Source organism: Macrosteles quadrilineatus, unplaced genomic scaffold, assembly GCF_028750875.1.
Source record: "Macrosteles quadrilineatus isolate MER2022 unplaced genomic scaffold, UCM_ALF_1.0 Scaffold_3__2_contigs__length_128488019, whole genome shotgun sequence".
NCBI classification, from domain to species: domain Eukaryota; kingdom Metazoa; phylum Arthropoda; class Insecta; order Hemiptera; family Cicadellidae; genus Macrosteles; species Macrosteles quadrilineatus.
The window spans coordinates 29,636,499-29,649,212 of record NW_026542596.1 but is presented as its reverse complement, the minus strand read 5'-3'; the positions used below and the strand labels follow the sequence as shown (position 1 = coordinate 29,649,212).

Genomic DNA, 12,714 nt, shown 5'->3' with positions numbered 1-12,714 from the left:
CTAGGAGTGGAAAGCCACACTTCTCATTTACAAAATTGTTTAGAGAAGTATTTTTTCCCCATTTTAATCCAACGTTTGTGGTTTTATAGGTTTTTATTTTACTATGCGGGTTCAGTATAAACAGAAATACAAAAAAAAAAAAAAAAAAAAAAAAAAAATACACTTAGGCCCTAATAGTCAGTATTAAAATATAAAAGTAGTTTGGATGTTCTATGAAGAAAAATAAAACAATGAACGCTCTAGAAAGATAATGTCAAAGTGTCACTTGCACGGTTTAAAAATAAAACTCACTGACAAAAAACAATTATCTTTCACAAGTGAAACAAGTAGGCTGATAACATTTATCAGTAATTTTTCAACAATTCCTTCATTTAAAATATAACCGAGTGAAAGTACTAATGGATTTCCACAAGTAGGCCCTACCTAGCTACATTGACACTTTGTTGAACTAGTTGTCGGATTTGGGTATTTAGACCAATGCCTCACACACACTGTGCCTTGTATAGGCCTACCGACCCAGCCTACACAACGGCAGAATCCACAATACGTCACCTACAAATAGTTTTCAATATTCTTTCAGTATTGAAGTTTACTCGTACATCATTCATTATTACTGACTGAAGTTCCACAGTCTAAGCTGCTGAAGTGACATTTTTGTTTGAAGCAGCCTTGCATCGCTACCCTTGACCTAGCCTACACAACTGCAGTCTACTACTATGGCTAACAGCGAGGGCCACACTATCTAGATCAGGGCTAGATTATGCACACACATTAGTGTTCTGCATATGCTGATCGCGGGCCAATTGACACATTAGTCACAATCTCCTCATTTACCTTGCAAATCCCTGTTTACCAAGTGGTCAATGAACATACGTTAATGATCGCGCGTGTAAACAATTCAACAAAATTGGAGATTTGAAAATGTCGAGCTGAACAAAGTTTGCACTTTTGATCAAACTGGGTAAAATCTGGACTCAGATATCTCTAGTCAATGAATTGATCGATTGATAATGATGATCAGGTATATGTAGGCCTAACAAACAGGTCGACATTAGTTAGTAAAATACTTAGGTTCGACACGTACCCTCTAGATAAAGAATAATGAAAAACCTCCATTGCACAAAAAAAAACAAAAAAAAAACACACACAAAAATAACATATGCGAATTTCAATCAACGAAATAATACAAACCACTTGTAATAGTATATTTTATTACAAGAGTAGAAAGTCATTGCATAATTTGAGACCATGTTTGAAGTGCGAGATTTATCGAGCACTTTAAATGGTCGAGAATATGTATAGACCCACTTTCACTCGTGTTTTTAACGTTACTTTTCGCTACACTACAAAGAATAATTATTTTCTCCATTACAAAACTCATAGAATGTTTTAGGTTATACCTTCAATTTAAAGTTAATATTTACTTTAGTTGTTGAAAATTGAAACAGTTGATAAAACAATAACAACTATTTGAACGACCACAGTCGTCCGGTAAACACACATTTTCAGGACTAGTAAGATAATATAGTATAACGTATACAGTTCTAGAGATTCTAATACTAATTAAATCATAAGGTTAATTAATTTGGTGTTTGAAAGCTACAATATGCTAGCCTTTGCATGGTTTAGAAGGCAGAAACACAAAATAGTGGCAAAAGTTAGTCAGAGCCACAGAATTGTGACACAAGTTAAAGTTAAGGGCTCAGCCTTTAACCTTTAAGGTACTTTAAGTCGTAGTTTACCTTTAGTTAAGTTTAAAGTTTATCTCTCTGCATAGTTGCAAGGTGCTGGCGTACATCTAGGGAAACTTTTGTCGACCACAATGATAATTATTTTAAATATTTTAATAAGTAAAATAAAAGTAAATGTACAGAGAAACCTAAGTGTTGATTGTACTAATAGTCTCATAATATGCAATTCCACGCCATTAGCTAACCACTGACTCAAGCCGTGACTCATAGCGTGATAAGGCGGTGTTGTGGTAATGCTATTAACTGAACTTTCATAAAAACACGAAACTTAACCAGCTCGGTGATAAGCAGGCATTGTTGAGTAGTTGGATTCTTTACTTGCTCAATGAATCTTACATTTGATATTACAAAATATTGTAAAGCCTAAGTCATACGGCGTTGTCCTTGTTTGTTTGCACATTTAAAATCCCGAGTCGAACATTTACCAGTGTTAACAATGTTGATTAAAATTGTTTACTTTTTTGGGAGAAGTTTAAATGGTATTTAAATGATAATAATCAGCAAAACATAATAGGCTATTTTAATAAACATTTGTGGACGAGAAAAAAAGTTTTATACCATGAGCTACGATATAGAAGCAACATAGAAACATGAATGGAATCAGCCGAGCAAGGAAATATCTTTGAAAATTGACAAGTAGTCATCCCTTTGTAATAGGAACAAAGAATTCCCTACGGGGAAAAACGGTATATAAGCAATCTGACACATACTTTCTCCCATTAGCTTATCAACAACCTTTATCATGGGTAAGCGGTGGGAGTTTACCTATTATTTATAGGGAAAATTACAAAAGTTGCAATAACTTTTGAAACATAATTTTTACAGCAAAGGAAGGTATACCATTTTGTTCAGAATCTAAAGGGCTATAACATACTAAATTTTTTTCAAATCGTTCGGGCCGTTTTTGAGAGAATTAAATTTGTCTGCTATTCTATGCATTGTTATGAAAAAAATTGACATCAAAATCAAAATTTCAAAAAAATGATAAAAAACGCCTGGAGGTACCATGCGTTAGTACCTACATACCAAATTGTATGACAATCGGACCACAAGTGTGGTCTGTAGCACTGTACACATCCACACATGCAGACACACACACAGACATCACTTCGAAAACCACTTTTTTTGGGACCAGGGGGACCCAAAACCTAATATATCAACTCTCGAAAACTTTGACGATTACAATACTTTCTCCATATAGGTACTTTTGTATAGGGGGAGAAAGTAAAATGGACGTAATTGAATTGAACCTTCAACACGATGCGCTAAAATGTCAGGTGATTACGAAATTGTAAACTGTAAGCAAAACCGAACAGAAAAAATATTACTAACTTAATGCATATTTATTTTTATGACACTACAGCTCACTTCATCTTAGTTAAAAAAGAGTGACAATATAACTTTCACAGCAGCACAATCTGAAAAGCCACATTCAAATTCAGCAATATTCTATTAAAATAAAAATCGGTTAAAGCTGATCCATGATTTAACCACTTTCGAGTACCCACAGGTAGGCACAAATGTAAATGTAAATGCATTTGTCTGCAATATATCTGATACTTTCCGGCAGTCGCTACCCCATTACAGATATGTACACTGTATAAAAATCACAGCCCTATATTTTCAAGTAGTATAGTATAGTGGACATTACGTCATGAGGTTTCACGAGGTCAGCTGAGCCGAGGTATTTACACCTTATGCTACTTTCTCCGCATCGCAAATATAGTATGGACGCTGCAGGTTAGGATCCGAAGATCCTTGAATCAACCAGATGATTGGTCGGAGAAAAAACAAAACATTTTCTCAGTTTATCAAATGGCTTAATTGACAAGTAGGCCTATGAAAATTAGTACAGTAATTTATTTATTTAAATATATCCTTTATACAAATAAATGATAAAAAGTGTGGAATTGCCTGTAGATGAATGAGTACCGTAATTTACTACTACTGAGATAATACTAGAACTTAAGTTATTTTCATAATTAATTATATTCGCACAAAAGTGATTATTGGCTAACAACTTTTGTATCTGTGTCGTTAGTTGAGACTCTGTATTCATTGGTTGAGGACTAAAAAATTGTCAAGAAATTTAGATGTATTAATATGTTGTCCCGTTATTTAATCACAAGTTGTCAAACAAGTATCCTTCCTTGATCGATAAGTTACAGATTTGGATTAAACAATAAACATTTATAGTCCTATGCACATTTAAATACGTGTAAATTTAAGATTTACGAATGATTGGAGGTGGAGCTTTTTTGTCAAACCATCCAAACCCACCAATCTTAAATAAATAAATAATATAAACATAATTTCATGTGCTTTGTATGTAAGACTACTACTTGTGAATTGCAAAAAGTTCTGTGTACAGTGTTACTACAGAAGTGGTACATAGGCCTAGTGTTCACAGTACAGTGTTACTGTTGGTCACAAGGACTTGATAATTGTTCTCCAAGGAGTGGAAATTAACACTTACGGTGGCAAGAAACAAGACGACAAGTAATCATCTAACTAGTGAAACCAATACAAAGATTTCTAGTTTCTTCTCTACTCATGTAATACTAGCCAAATAACAAACACTACAACTTCTCAGACATACTGACTATGCTCTTAAACTCAAATATTATTTTTTTTGTGCGGAGTTGTTTTAAGTAGAAATTAAGTTATTCATAGTAAAATGTTTTTTTTTTTTAATTTGTTGTCCCAATTCTTTTAACACTATGAGTAAAACCGATAAAATTAGCTTTAGCTGGGATAAATACAAACAGCAGCCTACATTGCTGTAATTTTCATTGGACCAATCAAGTTACATCCCTTCTTAACATAAATATGGTCTTTAAATAAAAACATATAGCTTTATGTCAACAGATAGCAGCAGGCATTGTCATAGATTGTGTAACTTAGGCCTATACTGAAAAACAATTGATAAATCAAAGTGCTATTAACTTATTCGATGTATCATTTTGCTTGCGGCGCGTAAGGATTTCGAGTGTCCTCGGAATATCGATTTGCAAAGTGGGCGTTTCACCGATAGGGGCGAAAGTCACGTAGGCCTACATCTGCTCCGGTAAAAACAAAACATCGAAACTGGTCTAACATATTAACAAGGGTAAAGGTAAAGTTTACATTGAAACAGATGAATCAAAGTGAAAATATTGCTATATAAATAGGCCTAATGTTGTGTTTAAAATGAATTATGTTTGTACGTAGTTCGTCGTGATGTATTGTTAGACAACCATAGTCCCATAGATAAATACATCAGCAATCTGTTGTGGTTGTAAAAAGACAGTCCTAGGATTACAGTTAAAATACAATTATTTAAGTAAAATAAAAAATAAAGATTTATGTAGCTTACCTCAAAGCTCTCTACACTAGCAGAAGACACCGGGATGACAAGTAAAGGTTATGACCACTACACAACGTTCCACTTAGGCACTTTCTGGCTTTATAACTGAACAATAGACAAAGTCTAACTTAAAAGCTATAACGCTGACTCACATGGATGATAAATCACAAAATTTTAAAGTTTAAATCACCGTGAATTGAGAAAATCACTAAAATACGACGCAGCGTCAAACATTTGCTGCCGACGAGAAACAACAAACAACAACTGACTGGCGGTGCTGCCAACCTTTGCGAACAAAATTACTCCGCCTGACCTTCTACGGACCGAAATATACATTTTGGGAGTTTTATTAATTTATAAAATTTTTTATGTTGATTTTTGAGACGTTTTTTTTATATAAAATCCAAAACTATGTACTATAATGTTAGCTATTGTGAATTGAATTATATATAAAATAAATTGCATTGACAGTTTCACTGTTGTGACGACTGTTTAACTGCTGGTATAATACTTATATCAGCTGCTAAACTGTGGAATTTGACCTATGCAACATAACATCGTTATTAAAGCACATAATATAACATACGAAACATACTGTATTATGTAAATATTATAACTTAAGGGCTTAAATGGACTAGTGACAACGAAGCTGTTATAGGGGTAAATAACTAGGAGTTGGCTTTGAATTTAAGCTCGAATGAAGTTTAATGTTGATTGGTTGAACATTTTTAACCTTCTCGGAACGTAGATAACATGAACACAATGAAATAGTTCATAAACTTGAGAAATTACGGCTCTCCTTAAAACTGTTTAAATGCGCTAGCTACTTCAGATAAGTAAACATTATAGTACCTCCTGGGTTAAGGCGATGAAGTAGGGCAAGTATAAAGGCGTAAAAGTAGTTTCCCATTTACATTCTCCGAAGTTTTACTGCAGGTTTATGTGAAGAAATGCAGTAAAAGTTGATAACTGTACTACTTTTGTTTATAATTCCACCCTTCAATTGCAATATATGCTTTTAAAAACAATATATATACAAGGTTAAGATAATCTTACTAATATTATAAATGTGAAAGTTTGTGTGTTTGTTTGTTTGTTTGAAGTTCAATCACGCATTAATTATTGGACGGATTGGGCTGAAATTTGGCATTATGATAGCTTACATTCCCGATTAACATATAGGCATATTCTTATCTCAAAAATCCTCTCGGGCTCCACCCCAGTGGCTCTACAGTTCCCCATGTTAACCTTATGAGTATTCATATTTAAAGGGAATTAAAGAATTTTGTCAGCTGTTTCAACTAAAAAATTTGGTTCTACGATATGCAAAAACATTAAAAAGTTATACGATTTACCAACAGGGTTCAGCACTATTATTATTTTTTTTGCATTTATGAAAACAGCTAATTTGAACTAAGCAGCAACAAAAAGCTGTGATACACAATGAGAACTGTCAAAGTAGGATTGTTTACAGTTGTTTCTGTTTTTAATTTAATGAATAATTTTTTATATCAAGCGATTTTTTTATAATAAATTTTTCTCTGTTGCTTAGGTGGTTTAGGTGAAGTGGTAGAACATTATGGCTATGGTAGATGTGTAATATTATGTATACCTGAAATTTAAAGAATCAAATTTTACCAAACTGTGTCCTCCCCCATTGAAAACGCAAAGCTTGAGTTAACTGCAATACTGTAATAATTTTATTCCTTTATGCCAACCCCGTACGAAGGACGGGTACTCTGCTAGTTTAGTTAATATAAACAACGTAATTCGATGAAATTCAGATTTACAGATTTTAAATAAATACATTCAATTTAATCTTAAAACACCTGACTTGTTCACAAATATAGTCCAGTCAATGAATGATCCAAAAGTAGGTGTAGAGTGCGTGAGCAGGTAACTAAGCGATTCCTTCAGAAACTTGTTCAGGGGGCTTAGGGTGTTAACATACCAAAAGTCCTGACTCCTAGGTGGTGAGCCAGGGGGTGGAGGGGGGAAAAAGGGGGGGAAAAGGTACGCATTTTGGGTTTTTTGATTATATCTCGAAAACTATCAACTTTTTGTATACTATAGTAAATTATAAAATTGAAGAAGATTAAATTTTCTACAAGAAAAGTATATAATGGGTTTATTTTGGTTCAACAGATTACGAGTTATAACTTATTTAATTGATATCTTATTAAAATACTCCTTCCATAAGAAATACATGTAAATTAGTATGCGAAATGGGGCGAATCCTATCCGCCCAAAGGAAATATAACTGATATTCTGGAAATCTTGACAAAATTTCCAGTAATTTGACACTTTAATCATGAAATTTTGTCAAAAATTAAAGCGAGGGTGAGCGTTTAAAAATGGGATGATTTAAGGTTTTTTTTATATTTCCAATAAAAAAACACCAAAACTCGACATTTTGTTACCTCGCCCTCGCCTTAATTTTGGATCAATTTTAATGATTAGGGTGTCAAATTACTGGAAATTTTGTCAAGATTTCCAGAATATCAGTTATATTTCCTTTGGGCGGATAGGATTCGCCCCATTTCGCATACTAATTTACATGTATTTCTTATGGAAGGAGTATTTTAATAAGATATCAATTAAATAAGTTATAACTCGTAATCTGTTGAACCAAAATAAACACATTATATACTTTTCTTGTAGAAAATTTAATCTTCTTCAATTTTATAATTTACTATAGTATACAAAAAGTTGATAGTTTTCGAGATATAATCAAAAAACCCAAAATGCGTACCTTTTCCCCCCCTTTTTCCCCCCCTCCACCCCCTGGCTCACCACCTAGGAGTCAGGACTTTTGGTATGTTAACACCCTAAGCCCCCTGAACAAGTTTCTGAAGGAATCGCTTAGTTACCTGCTCACGCACTCTACACCTCATTCCTTGACTGGACTAATACCCCAATGCGAGTTAAAATCATTTGGAATCTTAATTCAGGTTTCTATTACTAGAAGCATTGACAAAGCTAGAAGTATCAAGTCATAGTCAACTACTGTCATTATGCGTTTGTAAAGCATATGAAGTGTTTTCGAGAATCTAAATTTACAGTTTTATACAGTACCTAATAATTAGTTTACTCTATACAATTTTACCATAAGCTAACGGACATAATTAAGTGCCAGCCAATAAAGCAAGAAAATAAATAGTGCCCAGGTTTTCATCTGATCGTCTACCAATCTTGAAAAAAGAAACAAGATAGGATTATCATGTAGGTGAACTTTCTTTATATCTGATAAATCTACCATTTATTTTCATAACCGCTATAGCCACAATTTGTATCTTTTCCATCAATATCAAAATAATAGCTTAGTTTAAGTTAACCAATAGTTTCTCCTTAATATCGCCCACACTGTATGTCCTTGTCACATAATCATTTGTCACAGAATGATCTTGGGACACCACATCCTGATCCTGGCCCAGGACCTTACCCATCCTTCATCAGTCCTGCTGCAAGCGGCCAAAACCGGTTATCCTTTTCCGCCTATAAATTCATGCCCTTGGTTAACCAGCCAATATTTCAATGTGTTCATTGCAAACACATTGAACCATTGCCGTTTGTGTTTAGTTTATGTTACAGTATGTATTTTTTATAACTAGAGGTTGTCCAGTGGTCGAAATCTCGACCAAAAATATGTAATGTACAGACTTCTCTATTTTCACCCCACGCTGTAAATAAAACATGTGGTTGGAATTTTTTAATTTGTTTTGATTTTCGTTATCGTCACCAGCATGGCAACTCATAAGGCCCATGTTAATTACTTTAAAATTTAAAATTAATTTTTTTAGGTTATTTTTAAACATATTTTAGTTTATAAAGGGATTTTGCACATCTACGGGAAAATATCTTTCTAACAGTATGCGTAGATTTTCCCTGCAAAGCACACGAGATGAGAAAATAAGACTTTAATGAAACATGCTTGCCTATTATATATACTGTATAGACTAGAGGTCGTCCACTGGTCGAAACCTCGATCAAAAGTATATAATGTACAGACTTCTTTATTTTCATCCCACACTGTTAATAAAACAACGAAAATTTATATATACTCCGTGTTTTTCGAAGTTAGTTTGGTTACTTTTCTGTAGAGCTCCAAACTCGAGTGTCAAACTTTTTCCCCGACAGTAGGCCCGTTATTTTTTTAAAATTTAAAATTCATTTTTGTGCTTATTTTGACCCAATTTTGATTTATAAAGGGATTATGCACATCTACAGGAAATATCATTCCAACAATATACTTAGATTTTCCGTCCGATGTACACGAGCTGAGAAAAAAGGTTTTAAAGTAACATGTATTATATAGATTATATAAATATATAATCCTTTCACTCCGCGTTCTTTCTTCGATGTTTAAAAAGTGACATGATCACCAAAGCATAAAATTTAGATTCTTAGTGATTTCCAAGAAAATCTTATATCAGGCACAATAAAAAAAGAACAAAACATCGAATCCTAAACCAAATCCAATATTTGTTGAATATAGTAAATGTTTTTAATTTTTGAAGAGACTGTTGATTTTATTTGTACTATTGCTTATTTATTACTTCATACCAATAATATTAGACTATATAAAGCAGTAAAATAGTAATTCAATCTCGTGTATAACACAAAGAGTGAAAAATAAACTATTTAGGAAGAAGAATGAAATAATTTGAATGAAAAATCTAAAGTGGTTCCGGCTAAGCTGGGCTAGAGCTTAAGTACCTTTTGGCTCTTTCATCCTCTTAAGTTGTCCTTTTGTTTTTTTATACTTTATATTAGAGCATTTATTTCACCAAGCACATAAATTATTTTCTAAATTAAAGGTGAAATCAAATAATTATTTTGTTGTTTAGTATCGATGTGTAAGGTGTTTTTAATATTTAATACAATACTACAGCATAGAAGAATTTGTAACCTAGTATTAGCTTAGTTTGTTAACCACGTTACATTTTTTTCTGTTATTTTACTATCCAACGTAAACTATAACAAGTGAACCTTTCATTGCCAGCTAACTTGCCTTCATTATTTATTAAAGTAGGCTACTGTGTTTTTCTTATACTGTTATTTTACATTGTGTTTAAGCCTTTCGATGCTTATTATTACCTTATCTTTTCTGCATTACTTATTTAGGAACAGTGATTTATTACTTTCTGTAGTTTATAATGCATGTAAACTTTTTATTGCTAGCTAGCTTGCCTGTGCTATTTATACAAGTACTGTTATTTCTTTTATACTTTAATTTTATCTTCAAGAAGAACTAGTAATATTGGAAATAATATAAATTTAAAATAAAAACTTCACCAATATTTCTTAATTATTATTTATAGAATTAAAAATTCATAAATATTGGTGACGTTTTTATTTCAAATTTATATGCAATTTTATGATTTAAACTTATAATTCCTAGCTATCCTGCCTGTATTTATTTTACATGTAAACTTGTTATTTCTAAAACTTGTTTGCATGCATTTTTGAATCTGCTAATTGACCAAATTTATTGCACGCATGATGTTTAATAAAATCTATCCATCTATATGTTTCATTTTGTACGAAGATTAAAAATAATGTACACGAAACCATAGATTATGTTTAAACTATAGAAACCACCAATTAAAACATATTGCTGTATGCATATAATATCTAGTTTATCCCTAAGTTATTAAGTTATAAACAGTTTTTGTATTAAATTAGATATTACCATTTTATTTATATGTGCTCTTGAATAGTAGTTGCATAGTTGTGTGTGTGTGGTATTCAACAACACAAAGGTAATAGGTACAGTAAAAATTTTAATATTATTAAAGTTCACTTAAAGTCGCTTAAGTTCAACTTGGGATAACTCAAAAAATATAAACAACGGATATTTCACCAAACTATTTTACAATTCCTACAACAAATACCTCTCCTAATTTTCTCTGCGATAGTTTGTCATACAAAACACTTACAACAAAAACAATAAAAAATCCTTATCTTGTTTACCATTGTAATGAATCTATTTTGTCCTCTTTTCTTTATCAGTAAAATATAACTAAAGTTGCATTGGCCAAAGAATCGTCCTGAACTAGTAGTATGGGGATAATTTAATATTTTTATCTAGACTCATCTACAATACACTGACTAAGGCCAACTCCAGAAGATTCCTAATCCAAAACCATTGAATAGAACCATTGACTATTGGATAGATCGACAGAACTTGAATTAATCATGACCGCGATATGTTTCTAAGTTAAATCTTTTCAGTACGTAAAGGTCCGTATTCACCAGGCAAGCAAAATCAACTCCGCTATTTTTGAAAAAAAAAACAAAAAAAAATACAAAGGCGGATAAAACCAGAACAACAAATATATTTTTCAAAATTAATTTGATTTTCTAAATTTGTATGTGAATATTTAAAAAGCATAAAGGTTTGCTTGTCAGTACCATTAAATTGCACAAGACTTCCTTAATTCTCAAGAGTTATCTCAACATTTAACACAGAAAAAGGTAGGATACATTCTTAATTGAAAGACATGACTCGTACAACTATTTGTAGAACTTTACTGTAAAGATGTTCACTGTCAAAGGTACATAATCTTTTAACAATAATCCAGTAAAGAAAGCAAAAAGTATTAAATTATATGAAATTGTTAAATTTGCTGTTCAAGGAATTATTGCATATATTATCCATCACTATCACTGTACATTAACGTATTAATATCCATAATAATAGTTTAACCAACATAACCCCATCATCACTACACTCTGAAATAAAAATGTTGCAAAAGAGGTTGCTGTAGAAATGTTCTATCACTATCCCTACCGTGTTATGGAAAATGTCAGCAATATTCTTTAAAATAACGCAGTATCGCCAACAAAGGGGATAGATACAGGAAAATGTTTATGATTTATAAATATAATTATTTTTCTTAAGTGGCATGAGAGGTAAATGACAAGAAATATTAGAAAAATTGTACTGCAATCTAAAAATAATGGTCTACAAAACAGTTTTACAACCTACCTATGACAGAGCGTGGACGGCGGGTCGGCGACGGACGGCCAAAAGGAAGTCACCAATCTCGGGTCCTGCACAGGTCCCTGTCCCGAGTCCTGCTACTACAATCACATTGTCATGTCCTTAGCAACCCAGGTCACTCCACTAGTCGTACAGGTTCATCATTAGTCTAGGAAGGAACTGGTTGGTGAATAAGATGAGTTCATAGTTTATGAAACTGGTTTATCGATGTCTACTGAACTTGTTGCGCGGGTTTTGATTGTTGGTCTAGAATCTATTTATGCAATATTAGTGACTGCGACAAAATGCATATAGGGCTTTTGGGAGGATACAATGGTTGATGACTGTCATTACATAAGATTTATGTACATTTCGTATTTATTACATTTCACAAGTATATTATTGGCAGTAAAACTATTTGATGAACAATATTTCTTGTATTTTTCTTATTACTCCATTTAAATATTCTGAGTAGCTTAAAGAAATAATATTTAGACCTAATTTGTTCCAATCTCCTTATGAAGTTATGGATTTATGAAGTTTAAATGTGTTTCTTAATATTGGTTTAAAATGACGAGGGTTTAAAGAAACATCATAATTAAAATATCATAGAAAATACGACTGATCATAAT

General features: G+C 32.4%; 1 protein-coding gene across 3 annotated transcripts in view; it reads right to left on the bottom strand.

The window, feature by feature from the left end:
- The window catches only part of LOC128988839 (carboxypeptidase N subunit 2-like), a 37,625-nt gene extending 25,423 nt beyond the window's left edge, over positions 1-12,202 (bottom strand). The window contains exon 1 of one of the 3 annotated variants that reach the window (XM_054410528.1): positions 12,089-12,202. The gene's annotated coding sequence lies outside the window, so the exon portion shown is untranslated. Of the gene's footprint in view, positions 1-5,106; positions 5,356-12,088 lie in introns of those variants that run through there. The other 2 variants (XM_054410527.1, XM_054410529.1) reach the window with 2 other exon arrangements.
- Positions 12,203-12,714: the final 512 nt, after the last annotated feature.